The 26,822-nt window shown below is 41.2% G+C and overlaps 1 protein-coding gene across 1 annotated transcript in view; it reads right to left on the minus strand.

Moving 5' to 3' along the window:
- The window catches only part of sipa1l1 (signal-induced proliferation-associated 1 like 1), a 90,254-nt gene extending 64,057 nt beyond the window's left edge, over positions 1–26,197 (minus strand). The window contains 2 exon segments of the mRNA XM_038726243.1: positions 16,607–16,747; positions 25,982–26,197. The gene's annotated coding sequence lies outside the window, so the exon portion shown is untranslated.
- Positions 26,198–26,822: the final 625 nt, after the last annotated feature.

Raw genomic sequence — 26,822 nt, forward strand, 5'->3', positions numbered from 1 at the left:
TTCATCTGTAGACAGATCTGGGAAAGTTAACTTGAGCTACAACAGCCTGCTGCAGCTCTGTTACTTACTTTTTAGGACTGTACTGTCCTGTACTAACTATACGCACCTGGTCAAGGCAACGTGAGGAATGACCGGGAACGACTAAGGAAACAACTGAAAAAAAAGCTGCTTCCACTTCTGGCAGATATACTATTACATACTATTTCATTAACAGGATGTTATTTTTGTTATAAACTAGGATATTCTTGACATATCCTCTTTTTAACCAGCAACATGACAGAATGTTTCATTGTACTGCAGATGAACAATCTTGCATTTTCAATTCTTCCCACAAATAAGAAAGTAAATTAGGCAGTGCAGCAGAAGAGGTACTAAATGAAGAGCCATTTGGGAGCTGAAATAGCCGTCTCTCAGAAAGGAACAAAGACATAAGATCCAGCACCCTTCAAGGTTATTCCGTAATTCCCATCATTAAAAACATGCAATGGACATGAGCATACAAACTTGAATGAGACAGACAGTACAATAACAATGTGGACAACCTTTCATTCCAGCCCACTACTTAGCCGCAGGGACACTGGTGATGACTTCTGCTGCAGGGTGTGACATACTCTCACAGGAACTTGTCCAGTAGTCTTGCTCTGTTAATATTACTAGTTAATGATTGTGAGCCCTGTCTCAACACATTTATAAAGTGTGGCCTCAGTGTGTGGGTTCCCATGACACAGGGGATTTAAATGTGAATCCAAAGACTCCAGCCTTGACAGCTTTGTTTCATATTTCATAAAATAATCCGAAATACTGTCTGTGATTCTGAGGAGCAAGTTGCTCAGATAGCTAGGCGATTTAAAAATAATTCAACATCATTTAAATTATTTTTTTTAAACAACTAATTTTAAGCAATCACTTATTCTTTTTAGGATTGCAATGGCATTAGAGGTTTAAAAGCAATTGCATAATCCAATCAAGCCTGTCCAGGGAAGAACATGGAACTGCGGCTATGACCAATAATTGACGGGAGGCTGATCAAGAAGAGAATTAAGATGCCAAATGCTCAGAGGGGAAATTTAGATGCGAAAAATCTGAGGAGTTTCAAAGAGAGGGCAGACAGATGACGGATGAGGAATAAGAAGGAGGGGTTGGGTTTAAAAGAGCAGAGAGAAAAGAAGCAAGGAAGAAAATGAGGAGGGCAAAACAGCTGGTAAAGCCATAGGGTGGGCTGGCAGGATAGTTCATGTCCAAAGCCACAAGCTCCTCCAGATGTTTTTACACCAAACCCTGGACCTGGCAAAGGACAGGTTACTGTAGTTTGAAATCAAAACAGACCCATCTTTAAGTCTGTCAAACAGCAAAGTGTGAGGGCTCCTTGAGAAGTCAGTTATGATTTTCAACATCAGCTTTAGTCTGAAACAGATTATGAAACACACTCTGGCCTTTAAGTTACACATTACTTTGGATTTAGAGATTATGTCCACCCGGTAAAGTCAAGAACCAACGTCTAATTCAATATGCAAAACATTTGTTAGGCCAAAAGTGAATTTCCCAACTACAATGTGCACTGTTCGGTCCATTAGCCATGGCTATAAAACAAAACCAAATATGACAAACAAAAGATTAAGAAGAATATGTACTTTGGCACAATTTTTTATGAGACAGATTGACAATATACTGCAGTATATTGGATTCAAACAGAGCATTAGCTCAAGTTGCAGGTCATAAAACAGACTATGTCCAGATGCAAAATCTGCAGTTTATCAAATACTTGTTCTCCCCACTGTATGTCCAGAAGAAAATGGTAATATTATGAGATTAACATCATCATTTAGTGAGAATTCATAATATTTTTTTAAAGTCTATCTGACCTACTCTGCTGTGCTCCCCTTCAGACTGCACTGAATGAGACAAGTCCAATGCACATAATCGGAGGTAGAAACCAAAACCCAACACTTGTGATCAGGCAGAAATCCACACATTAACCTTTGCAGCTCCAATAAAGTGCAGCTCACAGTCCCAAACAGACTGTGCTTCAGGTTTTAGATGTTTATAATGCAAAACTCTACCAGCAAGTCTGATGGCTGCGTCTCAACGCACGTGGGGGGGTGGGGGTTTACTTTACGATCACGCCATATGCCGAGTTGCATCAGCTAGGTGGAGATGATTCTCGTCGACGTTATCAGAATATAGATTCGTTTTTCACTGCGTGAGAGGATTGATGTGTGGCGCTTAACGCTAGCCTACACAGCGTGATGGAGAAGCCAGCAAGCAGTTTGTGACTGAGAGGACAGATGGACCTGTACCGTGGGAACAGGTGATCAACCAGCCTCCTGTGTGAGTCCAGCGTGACTGTAGTAACAGCGTCAGAAGACGGCCTCCTTTGTGGTCAGCGCTCAGTCAGTTCAGTTTGTCATTTGCTAAGTGATAATACACATAGGCCTACACAATCCCTTTCGTACTAGAGGTGTCTTACAGAATACTTCTCTTCGTACCAAATACATTTTCTCATCCAAAGGACGGTGTTAGTCTCGAGCCCTGCGGCACACATCTATGTTCACTCTACCTCGCTCTTCCCCTGCTCAATATCCAATCCCTTTAAACCAGCCATAAATATTTCTCTTTTATGTTATTCCTTCCTTTCTTGTCCTCCACTTGCGTCTGCGAACAACAGGCTTAAAACTAAATGTAATCACCAGAGAAAGTGAACAGCCAACTCCTGATCCCCTTTTTCAACGCCGCTGGTTAAATTTACACTGTGCCGTGGGTACGAGTCACTCTAGCCTGATTGACAGGTAGCCATGGTAACGACTTGTCAGTCATAGATAATCCTAATCTTTATGGTCTATTTTCCTCAAAATGGGTCCATAATTTACTAAATGAACATCATGTTGTATCGACGTAGACCTGAAACTAGCGATTGAGACCATAAACTCATTTTGAAAGTGTTTACTGAGGTAATAAATCAGGTGAGAAGTAGCCTCATTTTATTATTATTTCTAATGGAGCCGGACTTCTTTTTGCAACCAGAAGAGTTGCCCACTGCTGGCCGTTCAATAGAATGCAGGTTTGAGGGACTTCCGCGTTGGATTCACGTCTCAGACCGTAAGCTTCCCGCTTGGAAGGAACATGTGACATGGTTTTAGACAACAATGGCAGTCTGTGGCACAAAGCTATAAGATGTAGCAGGCTTTGGTTACACAGGTACTTATTAGGAAACATTAATAGTTAGCTTTGGTCTTTTCAGGGGATTTGTTGACATTAACAATTTAAAAAAGAATACTGTATTGACACACAATGGCAAATCTTTGAAGAATGTGGAAATTTAAAGTTTTGTAAGACAGTTACTATTCATATAGCTGTATTTGGCAAAGGTTCAGTTACATATAAAGACATCAAGAGATACATTACAAAAGTTCTGTGTTTAATATTTTTGACCCTGCTAAATGGTTGCCAGGCTGGCCTAGAGTGTGTCATAATTTCACTATAGCAGTCTTTTCAAAAGAATGCTGTCAGTGGACCCGAAGAACAAAAGATAGATGACATGAGAGACTGGAAATAACCTTCCTCACAATGACACACTTTTTCCTGTTCTGGTATAATCATGGAGACTGATGAAAGCCTGTGCCTCTTGGAATACAGACAACGAGGAATTAATGATCCAGACTATTGGCTTTTGTATTCTTTCACAAAGAATTCAATTGATATGAATTACGCTCAACTAAAATATGCTGGCAAAAACTTGCCATTGTAACCCACTTCTCAGACACAAATTTAAGTGTTGCCACGTGTGTCACTGGGTTCTCACTTCCTGTCTAGTTGAGAAGGAGCGTTTAACCTGGAAGAATAATTAGCACCTTTTAAGTACTTCTTATGCAACCCACTCTACCTAAGCCTGGGCTCTAATCCTCAGCTGGCAAATGCCAAGACCGTGAAAAGAAAAACTGCACTGATGTAAAATCAACACCTTTTTTTTTTTTTTAATGGCCCATAAAAATACCAACCTCACACCCCGTACTAAGAGCCCACATTACATGAGTGAGTCGATGCAAGTGTGGGGTACGATGTGATACACAAAGAGAGTGTAGAAACATGTTGTAGAAACCCCATGAAAGTGTATGGGGAAGCTCAGAGAACTTGCAGAAACCTGCAGTGCATGAAATTCTCTAAGGGTTCATTTCAAAGCCATTTCAAAGCCACCACGAGCCGGCATAAGCAGCTTTGTTCTTTTGCCACCCATCTTCACTTTCGGCCCATTCTAAACCTATCTTCATTGTTTTGGCCACAGCTCTCTATCAAGCCTGCTTTTCTACTTCCTCATGTGGACACCGGCTTCAGTTTTCCTCTCCCACACTCTTCAACCGTTTGGAAAACAGGCTGGAGGAGCTGCTGTATGAAATCTATTTGTCGGTTAAACCGTCTTCAGTGTGGAGCCTGGATTAGGCCTGCTTTTAGCTGGTGCTTTTCAGTGAATCCTGGCGTGTGTGTTTGCTTGCACCGACGGCCAGTGAGCTTTGACGGGCCAAGCTATTGGTGAAGCTCCTGACTTGCCAGGAGGAGTTCACCCAAGGGCCACAACAGCCTCCGACTTACTATCATCATGGTAATAGTCATCAGAAATGTGTGCTTATGACTGTTGTGAGAGTCTATGAAACTTTGTGTACTTTTCCATAAGTCAGCATACTAAGGGCCTATTGAGGGAATCAATGTTAATCACAAGAGTATTGAAGAGAGGACATTCAAGTGCCATGACAATTACGTGGTTGCTTTTTCAGCCAAGTATCACTGCCATCCAGCCAAAAAGATGAGAAGAATTAAGGACGGAGGAGGAAGAAGAAAAAGGAGGAAAAGAAAGGAAGAAGGAGAAAGCCTGTGTGTGTCTGAAGAAGCCTGGGAATCATCTGTGCACAGAGGGGAATTGATAAAATGTGGCAAGGAAAAAAAGCATGACCAAAGCAGCAGATCCTCTGCTATGACTGTAAATCACACCAGAGCTCCACAAGCAAGAGACAGGGACAGAGTGGGGAAGGTGAGGTGGAGAGGGGGTGTTAAAAAAAAGTGTTATCCAGAAGAAGAAGAAGAACAGGCTAAATCTGAGTAAAAAGAGGGGTTGACAGTGCTTCAGAGAGTAATATAAAAAAGATAAAGTGCGACAAAAAAGAAAGTGTTACGTTGGGACTCTTCTGTCCCTCTTTGAGTTCACAAGTTCAACTGGTAAAACATTTCCATTCTCCTCACTCCCCCATCTCGAGACTGCTATGCGTCTGCGCTTCACAGGAAAAGGAAAAATATCTAAGATTCAGGTAGCCAAGGAAGTGTGTGTGTATCTGTGTGTGCGTATTGGGTCTCAAAAAGCCACCTGCACCTCGCTTCCTGATACAGACCTGGCACAGCATTAACATTTAATCTCTGCAGTCAAAGCTGCACCTTAGAAAACTTAAACTGTTCAGAACTTCTGTCTCACCACATTCTGGCTAAATACAAGCCTCCATAGTTATCTCAAGTGTGTGTGTGGGGTGGTGGGGGATGGGGGGGCGGGGGGTCTGTGTGATGTCTATTGGGAACTAACAGCGTGGTAAAATCTTGATAATAAAAGCTATAAATCACCACTACCACATCCCAAGCCTCAAAGCTCATAAAACTGCTGCCCACAACAGCCTGACAACAAAAACGTGTTGTTCTTTTAAAGTTTCCTCTCTCTCTCTCGCTCTTGCGTTCACACAAAACAACCACTGTGGCAGGGGTAGCCATGGCACAGCTAAGTCAGCATAAACACTCTTGCACCATTACATTTCTCCTAAAACTTAGTAAGTAAGTATCCCCAAGGTGTTGTTGACTACAGGTCCTTGTGGTTGGCAATCTTTTTAACAACTACTGAGTCACATGCAAACCCAAGTGGGACATAAAATGTGACCATTATGAGAATGGGGCCGAACTTTGCCATTCACCGCTTCAGTGTGTTACTGCTGCTGCTAGGCCAAACAAAGCTTAAGTAGTTAAAGAGGACCTACGCGCTAATGTACACATAATCACCTAGATTCTTGTTGGCAGTTGATGTTAATACAGGTGACTTTTCAAACAAAATTCCTATTGTGTGTTGCTCAAAAATAGATATGAAATTTTCTTTCAGCTGAATTCTCTGGCCCCTCCCCTAAGTAGGGCAGGGCAATAAAAAAAAATTACTATAATTATTGCAATATAAGTTTCCTCAATAACAATATAACAAAACGTTCAATATATCGTCAATAAAGGTTTGATTCATTTGAATCACAAACAAATTAGCACTTAATTTTTCTATTAAGATTAACTAATCATATTTTTTGAAAAAAGATTTGATCATAATAGTTTTGATTGATCTAATTCTTTGTTTCTTGACAATACGATCTCATTTCTATCCTACTATTTACTACAAACAAAATATTATTAACTATATTTGTCTGCAAGTCTGTTATTTCACAGGACATGAGGTCAGGAAATTTGAGTCAACACTAGTCAGAGATGTGGCAATTTACCAACCACACACATGCTTGGCAAGGAAGTACAGCTCCTAAACAAGACTAAGGGAAAAAAATGCAGCTCTAACATCAAGGTAAAAAAAGAAGAGGGGGAGAGAGAAGAAGGTGTACGCTAACACTTTTAATCCTGACATCTGAAGACATAAGCCCAGTACTTACAGCAATTAGCCCCAAGTCTTGTACTCACTCTTCTCTTTGTTGTGCTGACACAATCTGAAAGCGCCAGACATAGTCCCAGGTAGCATCATTAACAGGCAAAGTCAAAAACAATGTCTGACGAGTTCTGTGGGCGGACTGCTTAAAGCTAGTGTAGGTAATGTTGGAGAAACTAGCAAGAGACATTTTATTCTAACTGAATTAAATGACTGGTAGTGCTGATTACAGTCCTGCGACAGCCACAGATACTGGGTTTTGTTTATTTTGTGCCATTTGATTTCTTGATTTCAATATGAATTTCACTGAATGTGAAATAAATGTGTTACCCTTAAGTTAAGCAATCAAAGTAATAGGGGCGAGTCAACAGTAAATAAAGGCATAAAGAAACATCCACACAGAAAGATAGCTCTTTGATTAGTGGTGTAGTTCTACATTTAAAGTTAAAATTCTAATTTATTCAAGCCAAACACATAAGGTAGAGAGCAAAACACATAACTAACCATGGCATGCAGTTAACTAAAGATTACCAACAATGTTTTGGCAAATATTTACAAAATAATAGATACAGGTGTAGAAACAGATACTAGATGCTGCATCTTGCTTTGGTTTGCTAAATCATGCATGCAACATGAAACTACACAGCAGTGACTCCAGACCATCTTGACCGAGGTGTTTATGTTGTTTTTATTCCAATCAAACTCAGTAGCAGCGGATTTAAATGGGTAATTAATCACTAATCAGTCAAATTTCATAGTGCAGCAATGTAACTATGCATAGATACGTTTCTCAAAGGAACATGGTGGGAGATCACTGAGGTAGAAAATCTTGTATCGACTAGGCCTAAACCATCTGGGAGGCAAATGGCTGTGAGGCCATCGGTCACAAGACGAGGAGGCAGATTGACAAGTGTATGTTTAATGGCCGTGAGAAACGGTGTGCGGGGGTTCCTGGGTAATAGCTGTTATAAGGGATGGGAGGGGAGGAGGACAGGGCTGTAGACAGCGAGCCCCCTGACACTTCGACAGATGTGAGGCTTTGCGCCTCCCAAAGGGGCAAAACAGAGAAAAGGCCTTTCAAAAAAGGCCTACTGCTAAGCTTTCTGTGCAGTGCCCTCAGCCCCACGGCTCACAACCAAAGAAAAGGTCAAGTCGTTGCTTGACTAGAGGCATCTGGGGCTTTTCCTGGCAAAGCAAAACAATTAAATGCGGGGGCTGGATCTTCTTGAGGTTCACCTTTCCTTCCATCTCCCTCGCACTCATCACTCTAAAACCTCTACTGCTCTACTAGTATCTCTCTCTATCCTCTGCTTTCCCCCCGTCCAGATCAGATGTCTTTTCATTTCCTTCTCCACTTTTACTTGTCTGAACTCAACTTTTTTGCTTTTCATCTATTTTCCTTCCCCTCCTTATCTATATGACATCTTCACCCAGCCTTCTATGTAATGTTTGTGGGCATCGCACTCTCTCAGCCGATCTCCCTCTGTGTCCCACCTCTTCTATTTATCTCACTCATTTGAGGGCTGAATCAGAGGCTTTGGGTGCAGACAGACGGTGCCAGAGGCAAAGTACAAACTTTTGCACAGGAAGCCCAGAAGGTGCCTGCGGATCTCCACTATACTAGTCCAAAATTTGTTAAAGTCGGTAGAGGCTAGGCGAAGAGAATGCCAATATAAGACATGTTCCTTATAAATCCAGCAAACCCATTTCCTTTATAGCGGTGCCTCCCGCCCCTCCATAAAAGCCCAAAGTCACTCTCCGTTTAGTTCAGCTCAAGCCAAGATGACTGCAAGTTATAGCTGCTATAACTTGTTAGTCACCATTATTAGCTTAAGCCTATGGAATTTTACACTGCATTAATTAGCGTAGCCACTGGTACATGTCACTGCATCTTCCAACAGAACACCACGGCTGAATTTCAGCATCACACAATGTAGCAAGCGGTCTTAAAGTCAGTAGTTCACCTGTCACCTGCTTTGTTTTTTGGTCAAATCATCCAGCCCTAGCCCTACAATTGTTGCTGCAAGGTTTCATCAAAAGTCCTGTCTGTGTGGTCCCTTTTTTCTCTTAAATGTAGTGCACACTGGCAACTTTTCACTTTTTCCACTAATTACATTTTTCATCAATACAAGCTTTTTTCACTGGGAATTAACATGTCCAGTGCTGAACCTCATATTTTTTAGTTTACACATTTAAGTTGGATAAACATAACAGATTGCTATACAACACAAACAGATCACAGCCAGTGTTGCTGCTGATATTTCTTTCCATTCTTAATGGTTGAAGTCTATAGTTTGACAGTTTTGTGTGGGTTGTTCAAAACAAACTTCTATTAGATGGTACATGTGAGATAACATCCATTTGTCTGTGTGTCCTGCTATAATGTCGTATCAGAGACAAAGTGTTCAAGATTAAACACACACGCCTCTTCCTTTAATTAGAGAGATCTTGAAGGGCAACATGATGAGCTTTTAATGATAGTGACTCTGATACACTTCTTTAAAATAGAGCTGGCAGGGTTGTAGGCCCCTTCCTGGAAGACACCTGTAGTGTATTATTCAGTCTTTATTCAAGCTTTATGCTGCATGCAAAGTCTGCCAAAAGAAAAACAACAGCGGCTGGGGAAATTAACAGTAACTGAGTCTTCACAGACGTTCCTGTCCACAATCACTGTGTAACACATTGCCAACACGTGGGGAGAAGATAGTGTGCTTCGGTACTAACTAGTGTAAGCTGTCCGTTTCTACAGCACTTGATGAAAGGATATTTCTTCTTGGTGCACTGCTCCACTGACAAGTGGCTGTAGGGATAAGAGAGCACTACAGGAGCAAGCTTTAGTTGCAAAATAAATAAATAAATAAGAAAAAGAAAGAAAGAAAAATGGCTTCTAATTACCTAAGAACCCAGCATTATCATCACACTCCAAGGTTTTTGGTACACAGTACCGGAAGAGAGATGTTGGTGCCGCCGTTTTATTTTTGCCATCAATTTGCCTCTGATCCACGCTGACTCATGTGATCAGTCTGTTCAGTATCAGTCTGTTCATTGACCTGTACTCTAGTCCTGACCCTAGTCTGATGAGCGCAGGTGGACACATCAGTCAGCTTGGCTGGCACCACTTCACCCATGGGCTAAACAACCCAGCACAGCTGGGTTCATCTGATATTATGTAACACAGCACCACCCCCGCAGGCCCTGTTCACACTACCCCTATCCTCCTACTCCACCTCCCACTAGCGCACTATTGGCCATGTGCACGCTGAGGTGCATTGTGAGACAAGAGTGCTTGAGTTCTAACACAACCTGTGGGGATATTTGTGGAGGATTCAGCTTTGAAAATCACAAAAGTTTAAGATGAACCCCATGCACAGAGAGAATAATGTCGAGAGTTAGGCCAACCAATAATAATTCTTTCCCACCCCCACAACCTTTGCTTTCCTAATTGATTAAGCTGAATGAACATGAGAGAGCTTGTAAGGTGCACATACTCTGTTGTGGTTTAAATACAGTAACTGCTTTAAATTCCTAAACTTGGTGATTACATTTCAGGGCTGCAACCATCATTGATCCCACCGTGATTCTGCCTTTACTCCTTGGAAACAAATTTTGTTACTAAGCAATATTTGCCAAAAGTGGAATTGCACCCGTTGCCTGGCAACATTAGCTTATTGAATCTCATATCAGGAAGTCTTGAGAACCAGTGGTGCTTACAGCTACAGCCCGATAGATACTGTGATACTGTGACTGTGATGTCCAACTACAATCGTGCTATTCAAGTTATCTAATATCCATTATATCTTTACACTTGGCTTCTCACAATCATTGAAATAATCCTCTGAAACAGGGTATATACACAGGAATCCTGAAGTAAAATTCAATACTTTTTCCTTTCCTTTTCAAGACTTATTCAACATATTTTAAGACTGAAAAGATTTTGAGTTGTAACCGATTCAATCAGCCACACCCCTTAAAAAGGGACATTTTTGAGTTTTTAAAAGGAATTTAAATATATTTAAACATATTAATTGCCTATATGTCATCAGGTTGTAACGCCACCTAAAAATTGAGGCATTCACCAACTCTAGCACAGGCACAACCTTGAGACGATTAGTCTCAATGACTATATTAGTATAATATTATAACATTAAATTAAAAGTATATTGTTAATTTAATAGTAAACTGTAAGTTTGGCGATTAACACTTTTAATACTTTTTAAAAACTGATTTATCACCCTTTAAGACTTTTTAATACCCCACAGACACCCTGTGCAAGGACGGGTTTGGCTGATGTAAACTTTTTCAAACTGGTGTGATATTAAGCCAAAAACCGGACCAGTATCAGCCAATCAAATCGTGCATTCTGATTAGGGTTGGGCTGATAGACGATGCCATCATCCATCACATTATACTGCCCTGTGAAATCAGCCAGCTGATTGTTTAGCTATGGGTTGTTCATAAATTCAATCAACCATTTAAACATTTTGCAACTTTTAACTTTAGCATTAATTTTAAAGCAATGTTAATTTTGTTCTTAATTTGTTTAATTTTTTTACTCTTAAAAAATAAAGAAAAAATAACCGATAAGAATACCATTAAAGCATCATCGGTAAAAGTAATACCGTTAAAATCTTACCGATACACATTAGAGCCCGACTAATTTATCAGCGCGCAGATATTATCGGCCGATGTGAGCTAATTGCAGATAAATCGGCATCAGGATTTATAACAGCCGATTTATGACTTAAGAAACACGAAGTCGGATCCTTTACTCATGTCGTGAGTGGTTGCATAGCTTGCCCACCAGAGGGCGCTCTGCAACTCCCCTGTTAACAACACTGCACCACAAAACAACACCATCACCAAACTGGAGTCTACCGGAGCATGCAGAAACAGGAACGGAGAGCGGCTGTGTTACTGGTGAGTTGGTCATTCATTATGTGAAATACATGACTTAATAATAATAAAAATAGCCTTCATCATTCATGACCATACTTGCTAACCCTCCCATTTTTCATTGCCCTCTCCCGGCTCCCAGGTTGGTTACTCCAGTCCATTTGGTTATTTTGTGAAGGTCTGTCCTCTAACTCACTGACTGCAAAGTAAAACTGGGATACCATGGCCACTTCTTTAAAACCAGTATGTCAGTCATGAGACCATTAAACACAGAAAATAAGAGAGGCAGCCTAGAGTACCTTCATTTCAACCTCTCCTCAACGGTGGCCATTTTACCCAAGTGCTTTATGAGATGTTATAGGGCTTCAAGCAATCACTTCATCAAAAACAACCCTGTGGGCCCTCGTTGAAGACGCTTTACTTTAAACTGGCCTGTTGTCGTTTGAAAGCACCACTAGGGCAACTTTACTCCCATGCACCAGTTGCTTTTTATTGAAAACCAGCAGCTTGCTTAAGCTCAGACGTCTCACATCCATAAACCACTGATCAAGTTTCCTCCTCACAGCTGGAGAGACCCAGCGGAGGCATTAGCTAGAAGTTATCAGAATGCTACTGGAATGGATGAAAGCACTTTGTGGTAAATCGCCTCCAATGACCATGTAAAGTACTCTTAATACACAGAGTGGCCCGTTCAATTTGAGTGACTGGGTAACAAGGCAGCAACAGTCAAGAGTATATGGTGACAGGGAGACATGCCAGGGAAACAGGCGCGAGAGCAGGAGAGCAGAGTCTGCAAGCAAGGTTTTCTGACAGACAAGGACAATTTGAAAGATAAAAAATTTGGTCTGGCATACAAAGGGGCTGCAACTAACAATTATACTGGCAATTATTTTCTCAATAAATCTAAATATATGAAATGTAAAAACCAAATTAGTCTTCAATTACACACCACTAGTCCAAAACCCAAGGATATTCACTTTACTGTCATATGACATATTTAAATGAACATATATGAACAAATAGTTTCAGCCATCAAAAATACAAATATCACACTATAATACATGCCATCTTCACTCAGCAAGTCTTTGTGATTGGAAATTAAAGCATAAATTAAATTTTCCTTCAGTTTACAGGCTATCTGAGCAAAAGTCCACCCTCTAACAGACGGTTAGCGAGGTTAGACCTGCATTTATTAACTGACACCAGGCACAAAGCCCATTGGAGTTGCTTTCTCCGCATGTCGACCCAGTGTTTGTGAAGCCCAACACTTCCAATCCTGCTTGTCCAAATAATCATTAACTAGTTCAGCCCTGAGTAAATATTTTAAGAACCTCTGTAAACTAGAAGGTAAATACACACACACACACACAGTGTGTGCGTATGTGTGTATGTGTGTGTGTGTGTGTGTGTGGGGGGGGGGGGGGGGGGGGCACGTACATTTCATTGTTCTTCAGCATGTTGAGCTTAGATGTTGAAAGCGATGAGGTCATCCCTATTGTGTATACACCGCATTCTCACCCATTCCACTGCATACCATTGTACCGCCATGGCTCAGTTTAAAGCATAATGAGATGAACTTAGTGACAGACTGGTGCACTTTTACAAAACCATGAACCTGAAATCTATTAAACCCAAAAATGGATCCCCCACCCTGGCTTGCAAGGCCGTCCTTACATGCCAAAACACTTCTTGGATGAGCACAGTGGGCAGAAAGGTTGCTGTGAGCACCACAGATCATGACAGGCCACTTTCCTGTTTTGGTTTCTGCTTCCACCACCTGCAATCCAGATGTTGTACGCTTGGGCATTGTGGCCTCATTTTCTGGTTTGTACAGGTCCACATGAGCCAGTCCGATCTTCAAGCCTAATTTATGTCTGTGGAATAGCTAATGCAAAACATTAGTCAGCTCAAGTTTCTGAAAGAGTTGAAATTATCTGCTTTTTGTTTGATATCATTGTAAATTGAATGCTTTTGAGTTGTTAACTGTTTGACATTAAAAAAAACCAAGTAATGTGAAGCCCTCACCGTAGCAAACTGTGCTGGGTATTTTTGAGTATTGTCAGACATTTTATAAACTGGTAAACTGACTGCACTTATAACGCGCCTTTCTAGTCCACTCAAAGCACTCACATTCACACACCAATGGTACAGCCTCCAGGAGCAATTTGGGGCTCGGTATCTTGCCCAAGGATACTTCGACAAGCGGAATGGAGGAGCTTTAGATCAAAACACAACCTTTTGATTAATGGACAACCTGCCCCCACAAAATAAATTAAACTAAAAATAAATAAACTTAATGATTAAGCAGAAAATAAATTGCATAATATACTCTGGTCCTAAACATAACTGCTACAAATGAGCATCATATCCAGCTCTTCACAAGTGAGGAATTTGTCTGGCTTTGTGTCAGTATGTAGATCTGCAAAGCAGGAAGACTGTTGAGGGTTCAGCCAAAAGCTGCTGCTGCTTTCAGTACATCAAGATGGATTTATCTGTTTACCTCCCCTGGCACAATCTAGGACCTCCTTGGAACCCACAAACCCATGCAAGATGTCTTTCATTATGAGGATCCACCAGAGCTCTTTTCTCCTTGGCACAATGAGCAAGTGCTTATTCAACTTTTCAAAGTAAAATTAAATTTTTCCATGACTGTTTACCAAATGCAACAGCAGATTTATGCTGTTTTGTACAATAAGACTTGATGACTTGACATGAATCCAACAAACACCCTCAAACAGAAAGTAGCCGATATTCAACCAGGACACGAATCACTGTTAACAAGATAGCAACGGCAGAGCTCATGCAAGAAACATCCAACTATCCATTTGCTGCTTACTTACTCTGTTCAAGGTCGTAGGAGACTGGAGCCTTTACTATGCACTTGAAAAAATATTCATTGCATGCTGGGGTAAGTTGAAAGCCCAATTCATATTTTGATAAAACATATATAGACTTTTATTGCCAGTACTGTCAATCAAATGTGATCCTGCAGCTTAGCTTCATTGGTTAAACTCTTGATGAATAATAACTTAAAAGGTGGAGTGTTGGATTCTAATCCAATACAAGCCTTTCAGTCAAATTCAGCGAATATCTCCTCACTAGCTGTCCATTTTGTGTGCGCTGAAAAAAGGTCTGTACACAGCACTGCTCTGTATATGGGGGCTCATAATGAGCCAAACAACACTATTCCAGCCATGATGTGTGTAACTTTAAATGACTTACCCACAGACATGCAGTTTTCTTTCTAGGTGCTATTGTCACTGTTGTTATTGTCGTGATGTTAGCTATAGTAGCAGGAGAGTTGTATGTATCGCTGTCTGGAGCTGGTGTGCTGCTCTGGGAAACCACCTCACCATCTCTATAATAGAGTGTTAGCTTCGCAGCAGCAACTGTAGGTACAGTTTGCTAACCCACAACTTAGCTCACATTAGTTACATTACTTGCTGCGTTGCTGGTCGCTCTAGATCATGGTATTTGTCATGGTGTTGGACTTTCCCAAAATTGCTTACTCCACCTTTAAGATTGTTTTTTTCTACTTAAATTAGACTGTTGCTTATTTAGTCATAAATATTAAATTGAGTAGAGAATTACGTAAGTTTTAACATTATACCGGTTCAGATCACTGATCTATCACAAGGCGACATTATCCACTATGGTAATTATAGTTGTCAGCAATCTCTTTCTGTATTTTATACACAGATAGTATATAATTAATAAGGAGCATTGTTTTTTTTAAAGGAAAGCCGACATAATAACAACCTTCTATAAATTTAGTTCTTAAACAACTGTCCACTTATGAAAAATGAAACTGTCAAACGCTCATAAAAGTCATTTTAAAAGTATCATGAGGAGTAAACCGCATCACTGCCTGAAATGTGTGTTACAGTCTCTTAACATAACCCCTCCCCAAGCTGCCGCATTACCAGAAACATCAACATGGCCACAAAATTATCTGTTTGGTTTGTTGAGGCTCAGAGGGGCATTACAGCCAAGGAATGGAACTAAAACTGACTAGTTTTAGACGCGTAGAGCCGCGATTTCCTGTCGGGTGGTGCGAAGGGGCGGTGCCGGTGACGCGAAGCAAAGGCAACGCGAAGGAATTCACGTGAGTTGAATATGTTCAACTCAAGCAAGAAATTCACATGACGCTGAGTCGCGATAGCCTATCAACGTTGAGATTGTCCGTACGTCACTGACAGCTTCAGAGCGTTGTGTGAAGAGGGCCAGACAGAGCGGGTGAAAATCTGCTTGCTGGCTGAGAGCTGCTAAACTTGAGCTAGAGGAGCAGGGAGCAGCGCCCCAGCTTTCGGACAAATAAACACCCGTGGTCGGACTGGACTTTGCTCGCAACTACGCTGTTTGCTCGAGGGAGGAGCTCGGAGTAAACTGCTTTTATTAAATAAGCTTTTTACTTTAGTTTATAGGATTACAACGTTGATTTATCTTCAATCGAGCTTCTCAGCAGCTAGATTCCGTGCACATCCGGTTCCAGTGTTGTTTGGCACTACTTCATATTTATATAAAAACCGGACATTGCTGGGAGAAAAGAAAGCGAGGAGGTTGAACTACCTGGTGAGTTAAGAAAACATGTGTATGTAACTTTAGTCCAGCTATCGTTGTACTTTACTGTGACCAAGTTAGCATAGCATTGCTCTGATCGATCCGAACTCCATTCAGAAAACAAACATTTTAGAAGTTGTTGTCCTGCAGTCTTGCTGACAGACCTGACAAAGCATGAATTCATATGTTTAACAAAACTGCATCATACTGTAGTTATTTCGGCATCAGTATGATCCGTTTATTGCTATTTAATCACAGCAAAATGTTTACTTTGGGTTCATACAGCTGTAGTAATGGCAAGTTGTGTTTATTAACGTTATCGCGTTAAAATCGCCTTCTCGCGTTGTGTGTGAACACTTGCAGCAAATGTACTCGCGCGAGGAAAGCGTCACGAAGAGAAAATTCGCGTTTGGTCTGAATGCAGCATTAGTGTTTCATACACTACATGTAGTAGAGATTGCAATTGATCCAATAAATAAAATAATAAAAACTTACTGCAAACAGATGACAGCTTCCCCAACTTCAAGTAGAAACAGTTTCCTCCATCCAGCAGTGACGAACAATGACCAGGATATGCTTTCTTTTAATCCCGTGCCTCTGTTTCCCCTACTTGTGTGTTTGTCGTCAGAGGTTTCCCTACAGCGGCATATAAGAAAAGTAACAGTCTATTAAGGAAATTGCATATTTGTCCATGTTTCACTTTTACAAACTACACAAACAATCTGTTAACATCTCCAAATTTTTCTATTAATTGCCTGAAAAGCCCAAACCAAAACCAGAATAAACTTCTCTTCTTTATTTCAAGACGCTCTGAGGTTGCCTGATCATACTTATCCTGTATGAATATTTTAATCAGTAATTCAAGAGGAAGATCTTATTTTTGGTGCACTCTCCTTCATTTTCTGTCATGGAGACAGCAGTGCAGACTTTCTGGCCAGCTTGTACCAACTCAAGGAGGGATATCACAGGTTACAAAAGCAAAACAATAATTAAAGCTGCAAGCAGCGCTGGGCGGGCCCTCGCACGTGTCGCGCGTCGGGGCGCGAGGTGGCCGCATGGCATATTCTGGAGCTCTGCCGGTGCGGCTGTGAATTTGCTACGCGCTTCGTACGCTGCATGAAGGTGTTATATGTCACTTCCTGTGTCCCCTTTGTGGCGCTACATAGCACTTGGCGGTATGAATATAAATTAATATTGGCGTGTGGATGTCTTCAGGTTGGGACAGTTATCAAGCACGTAAAATTTTGTTCAGATGTGAGCATGTACACTGAAGTTACAACAACTTCCTGTGTCATGGCGAAGAGTTGATCTTTGACGCCACGCCACAGACACTCCCATTGACGAAAACTCACAGATAGCACAACTTTTCATCGTCAATGCCTTTAGAAGGCACAGCAGAAATTTGAAGTCGATCCGACTAAATCCCTAGGAGGAGTTTGTTAAAGTACGGAGTGTGTAAATCATCCAAAAATGGCCATAAAATTCAAAATGGCCAACTTCCTGTTGACTTTAGGCTATGGGTTCTTGAGGCTTTTTTGTGCGTCTTGATATGATACATGTCCCCAGAAAATTTCGTGCACGTAGGTCGAACGTAGACGAGGGGCAAATTTTTTCCAATTTTCTAGGTGGCGCTAGGGAGTCATTTTGTCACGCCCATGCACGAAACCAATTAAATACAATTTTTTTCTAGTATGTTTAGGCCCCCAAAATTGAGCTTACTTTGCAGAAAAAAGAAAAAAAAAAAACTTTACAGTTTCAACAGGGACCTCTCGCACGGTTCGTGCTCGGGCCCTAACAAATATCACAGAGATTCTGTACAATGGATCAATCATAAACATAACCAGAGTCTACAGTGCACGCAGAAGGCAGGAATGTTCTTTTCCCAAACTGAGCTGGGTGCATTATGTAATACAATTGACCGTGAGTAATTCAGGCATCAAATTGAGTGGAATCTCATGCCATCAGGATGCTTCAGTGCCAACACAGTCCCATGAGGATGGGTCAGATGTTCCAGAGGGGTTTGGGTGATACAAAATTAGCCATGCTTCGGTAACTGGATTGTTCTGAACAGCATGTTAGCAAGTGCATGTTGTTTTTAGCTAGTAATAAACACCACTTTCCAAGGATTTCCTGTGCCAACAGGCTTGATAAATAGGAGTAGCTTTTATAAAATATAGTTACACAAACACATCTCACAGTCTAGATGTATTGCTAAAAACCAGCTGAAATTACAACACTCTATTGGATGAGCCTGCAGTTTCATGCATTTGTGTAAATGGGCTTCTATTTGCGTTAACAAAATGTTAACTAACATATTTCATTCCACCCTACAGAACTCAGTTTGCATGAGTTGCTGGACATCACTCAGGACACTGAGCTAGTCATACACAAATCAAAAATATGTTGCCAAGAACAAGATCTCTAGTTGGCTTTGCCTTGACGTCAATTACTTCAGTTCACGGTCTACCAATCATAAAAAAGGTCGACAAGCAAGCCAAAACAACAGAGGGCATTAGGGCTCCACTTAACACAGGGATGAGGGAAATAATCTTGTGTGCTTTGGATGGAAATAAAATCGCTGTTCATCTCCATGAATAACGGAGCCTCCTCGGGCAAAACAACAAATAAAGGTGCTTTAATCTCTTAACATAAAATCCTTTGCAAAATTGCTAAACATTCTTCATTATCTTTCATCTCTCCCATTATTCTTCACTCAGTATTTTACAAAGCAAAGATCTGGATAATGTTTGATTCCAGATACAGCTCCTGGTGCCTATTTACCAATCAGCTTATGGTGGATCGGGGGGGGGGGGGGGGGGGGGGGATTTATATTGACTATTAACTGTCAAGAGCCAAGACTGATGCTCTGTCTATTTTCCTTGTCCTTTAACTATGTCCAAACATTAGCAAGTCATTGATATACATCCATAAAACATTTGGTTAAAGCACTGAACTCAGTCCTCTAAGATATTGAAGTTATCACCAATGAGATCCTGTTGTGTTTTTCATGTTGAGCTGTGGGTACAGCCTAGCTTGTGTCAAACTACAATGAGCAATCCAGAATGACTAAAGCCATCAACATATCCAGATTCTAACAAGTCTTTAAAAAACTATTTTATTTCCTCATTGTTGTAGTTAACCACAGCAATGTACAAACAATTTACGAAGTCAGTTATCTTAATAGCAAATATGAAATCTATCGACCACAATTCGAGTTCTAATCGAGTGTTTAAATTGTTGTTAGGTTATTAATACATTTTGTAAATATTAATTATATATACACTTTAATATAATTCTCTAACCAAAAAGATTTGATAAAGAATAATTGTTAAATATGAGGATTCAGTCTCTTCTGGAAAGCATTCATGGTGTACACACAAAAAGTGTAAGAGAGATGTAGCAAATAAAAAAAATAAAAAAAGAGAGAGCTTGACAGAAACATTCTGACCTCCCCACAGCTGGCCAATCACTGTGTGAAGTGGGTGTGAATGTTGGATTGTCCGTTTCAGAAATTGTTGGACACAGCCTGCCGATTCTGACGTCGGAAAGGTGTGTGGGAAGGGGGCTTCCGAAGCCATTCAAGCATCCAACAGGCACTTCTGATGGGTGTATACTGCCGACTTAAGGCTGTTTTCTATAAGCAGTAAGTGTTTTGCGCACTGCTAATTTGCACTGGGTGCCTCACAAAAAATGTTTTATAGAGGAGACATGCCACTCATCAATCACATCCTCAATCCAACTCTAATGGAAAGCCCGTAACGTCAAAGATATTAGAAAGCCAATCGTCTGCTTTTAACAGCCAAAGCGGGAAACATATTTCAGCGCATCATGTGGTTCCACTGATGTAAGGGTCTGTTTTACCATTACTGTTTAGTGATGCATGTGTAGCAGAAGTATAACCGGTGGGGAAAAAAAAAACAAAAAAACACTTAAACCTTGTCAAACCTTTTCAGTGATTTTTATCAGATTTTACTGCTGATTCTATTCGTGTAGTTTTTATGTCCCGGTGACCAGTAGAAGTGCAGTTCTGGCTCTCTCCCCATTCATTCAGATTGGAGCCTGGTCTCATTAGTCCAAAATAGCTGCCCGGGGGCATTGCCAAGATGGCTGCCGAGTGGCATTACTTGCCTTTAAGGACTTTGGCCTCGCGCAGCAAGATGCCCTCTTCTGTTTTTTTTTATGTAGGCTTCAACAAAAAGGGTTCGCCTCGTCTGTCTGATCGGGGCCTAACACTGTTATTCCACCAGTTCAAGGTTCTGGAAAAACAGCATATGAATTTGAAACAAGTAGGTGCCTGAGTTTAGTTTATATGGTCATTCAGTCTGTCTATATTTCACAATGATTAACTACTCAATACAGTCTAGACTTGCCCGTGCCCTTCATACAGTACATCGCTACAACAACGTAACACAAAATGTATCTAATACTCATACTAAACTTGCACATGCGCAGTTCCTAGTTAAGAACTACTAGCCAATCAGAAGCAGAGAAGGGCGGGTTGTGAGAAGCCGGTAAACACGGCTTCGGTTCAGCTGTATATCCCCTTACCAGCTTAGTAACATGGACTGGAGCAAGAGTTTCAGAGTGGTGAGTTATTAATTTGTAACAAAAGTATCTTTCATCCATAAAGTTTTAACTGAGCTCTGTCTATACATCACAGTAACAACTTTATGTCCATTGACTGCCTGGAGGGTAGCTAGGAAGGGAGAGGAGAGGTGTGTGCTGCAGCTCAGTGTTTTTCCACAGGTGTTTTTGAGGGCATGTGTGACTAGCCGTTTGGCGAGCGTTATATGACGCGCATTTCCGGCTGGACTACAAACGAGCTGTTTTCAGGCACTTCAGTTTTCTGTGGGAGATGGGAACTCCCTTTGGGATGGATTTTGGGCTTTTTCACTTTGCAAACCTATTACATGCACAAAAAAAAGATACACAACTCAATAAAGGAGAGGGGAAAAGGCAAAAGCATAATACCACTTATTTAATTGTGTGTAATTAGCACGTAATATATACACAATTAATTGTAGCCCAATAAATTAAAGCTCAAGTTACCAAATATTAATCCTTAATGGCTGTTCCACCAGTGTATGAATGTGTGAGAATGATGAATGCGATGTACTGTAAAAGTGCATTGAGAAGTCGCAAAAGACTAAAAAGGCGCTATAAAAATACGGAGCATTTACATTTACTGACATCAATCAAATGACATCTGGAGTCAATTCCTGACAATTGGCTTGCATACATTTCAAGCTGTAGCACACACTCAACTCATTTCCCCAAAATGACACAGGAGAGACAACAGCAATTAACAAGTCCAATGGGTCAGAGAAGCACTTCTATCACCAGTACCAGCCCAGGCAGTAAACAGCAGCAACATCCTTTTAGTCATCCAGCAAGAATTTGAGAGATCTGTCTGCATGGAAACAGATGGTAAGGCAGTTGGTGGGAATTTCTGCTCCCATACATGTTTGGTGGTAAGATTTACAGTTATCCACCACAGTCGCGTTCTTGCAATGTCATCATGGAGTCAAAGAGAGGAAGAGCTGATGACATCTAGAGATGGTCCATTTCACACACAAACCCATTTTTGATGCAGCTTAATGAACACATGTTCCACCTGCACTCGACTTTTCAAACCAGACAGCAGCTGCCACGTTGTGGTTGTTTTCCCATTTCTACAAACTATATATAAAAGATTCAAGCTAAATCACAGAATCACACTCTGCTTTGTATGAAAATACTGGATATGCACAGCAGTGGTTATTTGTTTGTTTATCCTATAAATAAAAATTTAACGCAACAACGTACATTTTACAAGTATGTTTGAGCATCTCCGAGATTAAGAAGAGAAGCATTTATGGCATTTATGTAATCCTTTACAGTTTCTTCAAAAAAAGTGTAATTAAATTACAGTTACTTATGGAAATGTTCATGATTACATCTGAATATTTTCTGTAAAAAGCTAGGCTATGTTGAAAAATATTTATTTTGTTTGTTAGTTTGTTCTGTCTTTTTTTCACAAAAATACTGGATTGATGCATCCCTAATAAGCTACTGTTGATGTTGTCCAAAATAGCCACATAAGAGTGCATAGTCTTTCCATCTATATGTAAAAGTTTAGGTTTTAGCATTTGCTTGTCTGGTGGTGACTGTCCACTGTGGTTTGTAGTATTGTAATAATTATGATTCCTAGCTAATGCTGGCAGCATTTAATTACTGTTCTCATAATATCTAGGCTGCTCGCTCTCTTGGGGCTCTCCATCTGTACAGTATATTCCTTGTATTTACTTCTGCATGGATTAGCCTACCTAGTCATTGTTTCATGATGCTTTTATAGATTTTTTGCTCATCTGTCACAACTGAAATCTGAGGGGGGGGGTTATAATCCATGCTGCTTTCATGTGCTATAATCCACTCTTACAGCCCTAATTAGGAAGTTATTTCAACAGACAGAAATGAGAAAATGGAGAAAGGGACACGATGCAGAGAAAATGTAGCTTTTAAGTCCCCTCACCTCAGGTGGAATGACTAAAATTACTTCTGCTTGTGCCCTCTATTTCCTTCTCTGGCTGCTATGAAAGGCCCTGACATAGCCTCAACAGGGTTTCCGATTTATCCTATGCAAAAGACCATGGATCAAAAGAGATATGCAATGTCGAATATCAGAGAAAACACCGCAAGGGCTGTTTGTTAAGTGAAAACGACATGCTGGCTTGCACTTCAAATGTGTCAGAGGACATAGACCTAGGCTTTCTAACAACTCTGCTCTCAAGTCTATAGGGATAAAATATTTAAAAATTTTTTAGCAGAATAGCCAGTCATGCCCAACTATCTGTTAAATTAATAGAATAGCTAGAAATCTGGAAGTATTATCATTCAAGACAGGCGGCTGCATGAAATGTATACACAGGCAGTTTTTTATCTTCCTGTTTTCACCATCAGCCTTCACAACAAACAACGTGAGAGGGACACTAGTTGATCCATAACACCAGTACTCTCCCTTCAATCGTCAGACCTTTTCTTCCTAAATCCTGTCTACTTTCAGACCTGACAACTATACCATTCATTGTTTGGAGTGTAAAATTATGTTTATAAATGGGCAGAGCTAATTAGCTAGCATAGCATCTTAGAGCCATCCTGCTGCAATGCATTTAACACAACACTCTTAAAATGATGTTAAGGTTACGGCAAAAAAATAAAAATCTGGAGAGAATTTAAGGAAAAACCCTGATTTACAGGGGCCTAGTAGCAGTTTTATTAAATCATTCTGTTCTGCTGTGTGATCTATTCACTGTTAACGCATATTTCTTGCTCTGGTGTTTCTCAAGAGACAGCCCACCCCAAGACCTTAAATTGAGGAACTCACATTCCAATCTCCAGCATGCTGAGAGACGAAGAGACGAAGAGACGAAGAGAAGGGGGGGGGGGGTACAGAAGTGCACAGTGAAAATGAGAAGTGAAGACAAGGATTGGGGGGGGGGGGGATAAGGTGAGGGATCTGGACAGAAATGATGAGAATGTCAGAGTCGTGGCATGCTTTCCTCAAAAGGAAGGAAGCAAGACGAGAGGAAAAGGCACTGTCAGTGATGGCAGAAGGGAGGAGGGAAATGTGGGAGGTGGAAAGTAAAGAAGTAGCAACGGAAAGTAAGACAGAAGGGGAGGACGAATAGCGAGGCTAGTGTGGGAGGTCGTAAACAGGTGAGACCCCATTTTTAGCTCCTGTCAGCGCTGTGCATTGCATGTAGACAGTGAAGGTGCAAGTTGTCCAGCTATGAGTTTAAAATGTCCTCCGTTTTCTGACTGTGCATTTGCCAGATTTCTGTGTGTACGCTGCCAAAAACCTTGGCTGTTCCAGAAAGGGCTAGGCTACACATTAGAGGAATTCTGAAAGAGTGACCATATCCCAATCACAGTGCATCTGATACAACTTTAAACCTAAAGATTTTGCTTGCAAGCACTAACTAAGGCCCTGGGAAAATCTTCAAACAGAGCGCTTACTGTTCTTACATTGGAGAGGGTGGAAGCCCTTTTGAAGACAAGTTTTTAGCAACCTCCAGCTGTTTAATCCAGGAACACCTAGAGAGCTGTTTCAGCTGTTCTACATCCCAAAAGCCCTTTGATAATCTTTGAGCTGCCCATCATCAACCCTGATAATTTACTTTTTTCCCCTTTTCTCCCACCTCCCCTTTAATTCGGTAGCTACATTACAGAACATGTGCGCCTCCACCTACACACTCAATTTCAATAGCCTACTTAATAGTGTAAATGCAACACAGCCTCCAGATCTGAATGCCTTGGCATTCACAGGCACACGAGAGAGGGATAGTGGCATGAAATGTTCGACAGAGATTTTTTGGGGGGAATGGAGGCAGGGGACGTCTAAACGAGATCGGTTAAAGCACTACAAATACCTGTCTCAGAGAATACAGGCCTATCTTTAATGCTGCTGTTGTGTTTCAAGTTGAGAAACTGACCCAGCCCGGTCACTCGATGAATAGAGATGAGATCTCTTTGACGTGCCCATTCTGTGCGAGTATGTAAGCCCCCTGGAGGGCTGAAGCTGGTAGCCTGAGGACAGACTCCACAGGTTGAGATGGCAGCAATAACAGAAGACAGGGCAGCTACAGGGGTTCAGGGGCACTGACAATACAATTCCCTCTCAGGGTGTCATTTGGACAGAAGAGGGCTCAGACTCAAGCATGGACATACAAACCTGCATAAGAAAACTTTAATGAGGGTTAAGACTTAGGGGTTAAGTCTTAATTAACCTAAAGCAGTACTGAGCTTTACTCAAAGAACAGAATTGGTTCATTCGGTGATTAAATCGTTTGATGATGAAAGCATTTAAGGCACCTTCATCACTTAAATGTAGCACTGTTACATCACTACTCAAATCGGACTAGACTACACAGACGGCCATTTTGATTAATGACACTGGATTTGACAGAACACTGGGTAGAAATTATGCTTTATTTTGATTTTGATATTTCCTGCAAGTTGCTCGATGTGCATTGTTTTTTTCCAGTAAGAATATGTATGATTAATAACATTTTAATCTTGGTTTTATTGTAAACACCTCATAAACTTTCCCTGCAAAACCCAACACACGGTGGCACCTCTGAAGAATTTTTATGTGAATCCACACCTCGCGGAGCTTTCGCAAAGAGCTACAAACGTCCAAACGACAGCAATGCATGACAAGAAACTGCAACAAGCATGACTTGCACTAAGAGCTCCTGAGAAAAGAAGCTGCTTCACAATAAGCATGATAAGATGTCTCTTGGTATGAATAAATCATGTCACAAGTAAAAGATGGACAGCGGTGAATGACAGGAAACCCAAAAGGGGGACTGCAGCTTGCCATCCCAATTAAACAGCGGTCACGCAGGGACTTAACCAAACAACAATTACGTTTATCTGATGGTCATTTTGCTAGGTTTCCTGTTTCTTTAAGAGCCATAGCGAATCGCTGTCTAATTTTTAAACTGTGGATTGTCTTATGGAGAGGCGCAGAGGACGACATGTTAACTGAACGGTGGCTGGAAAGGCTACACAAATCAAAATGTTTAGCTAACGGCATGACTGATGAGAGCTTGCTAACTAAATCAGATATTAGCTAGAAAATAAGGCGGTACATGAGCCGTGACACAGTATACGTTACTAATATTAACTACGCGACAGCTAGCTAAACTTTTTAGTGTAGTTTTCTCTCCAAAGCGTTACCTGTATGGATCACATGAACGTTTACTCAAATAGTGAAATGCAGATATCGAATAAGCCATTAGCAACTTGACTGTTATTAACCAAAAATTAACGGTGTTGATATCGCATGTGTGTCAGTGGGAACACCAACGCAGGAGGGAGCGAACTCACCTTTATTTATTTCCACCTTGTCAGCGTTGTCGAGAGGAAAAATAACGCTCTCGCTAGTCAGTCACCGTCATACAAAAAACCGTCACGGCCGGTAAAGATAAAACGAAACGGCTGTAAAGAGTTTGTAGCTGAAAAACTCTTGTTCTCTTCACCTTTGTGTCTGTTGTTGTCCGCGCACTCCGCCGACCGCCTCTCGGTTTGTTCAAATCAGAAGTTCATCCAAAGTTGCAGCGGTTCGCTCCGCCTCTCGACGACGATGAGGTCACCGCCTACCATACCCGTTGCGCTATTCTCGCGATACGACTCTTGCACGCAGAAGAGTTAGACGGCGTATTCTCGCGATACGACAGAGAGAGGCTCGAAAAGAGCGCAGATTGCTGGTGAAAGGGTGGGAGAGGAGAGGGAAAGCGTTGCTCTGGCAACGGAATCGGACGTGCTTTTCAGCGACGGCTTGTCTCCTCGAGCAATTGGTGTGTTGAATGTTTGGGTGTTGATGAACACAGCAAATGATGAAACCCATGTAGCAGGCATTGCGTCATCTATTGCGGTTTCCATGCAGGTAGGCTCTGGCAAAAAGTGGGCAACCATCAGAAGCTACATACAGTCTAGCTGCTGCCAGGAGTCAAGACGAGCTGACTGACTTATGTCACCATAATAAGCCACTGTTATCTGTGTAGCTGTGTCCAATATTGAGCTTGAAGGTTCATTCTTGACCCTGAGAACAGTAGTTTGACAATAAATAAGTTAAGCCACTGTTATCTGTGTTGCCCTTCATTGTTTAGATGTAGCTATTTGCAAAGGGCACAATGAGATTGCTTTTCTCAAGGGCAGTGCAATCATT

Source organism: Micropterus salmoides, unplaced genomic scaffold, assembly GCF_014851395.1.
Source record: "Micropterus salmoides isolate LMB-PRFRI ecotype aquatic unplaced genomic scaffold, ASM1485139v1 Ms_hic_scaffold_18, whole genome shotgun sequence".
In the NCBI taxonomy this organism is placed as follows: domain Eukaryota; kingdom Metazoa; phylum Chordata; class Actinopteri; order Centrarchiformes; family Centrarchidae; genus Micropterus; species Micropterus salmoides.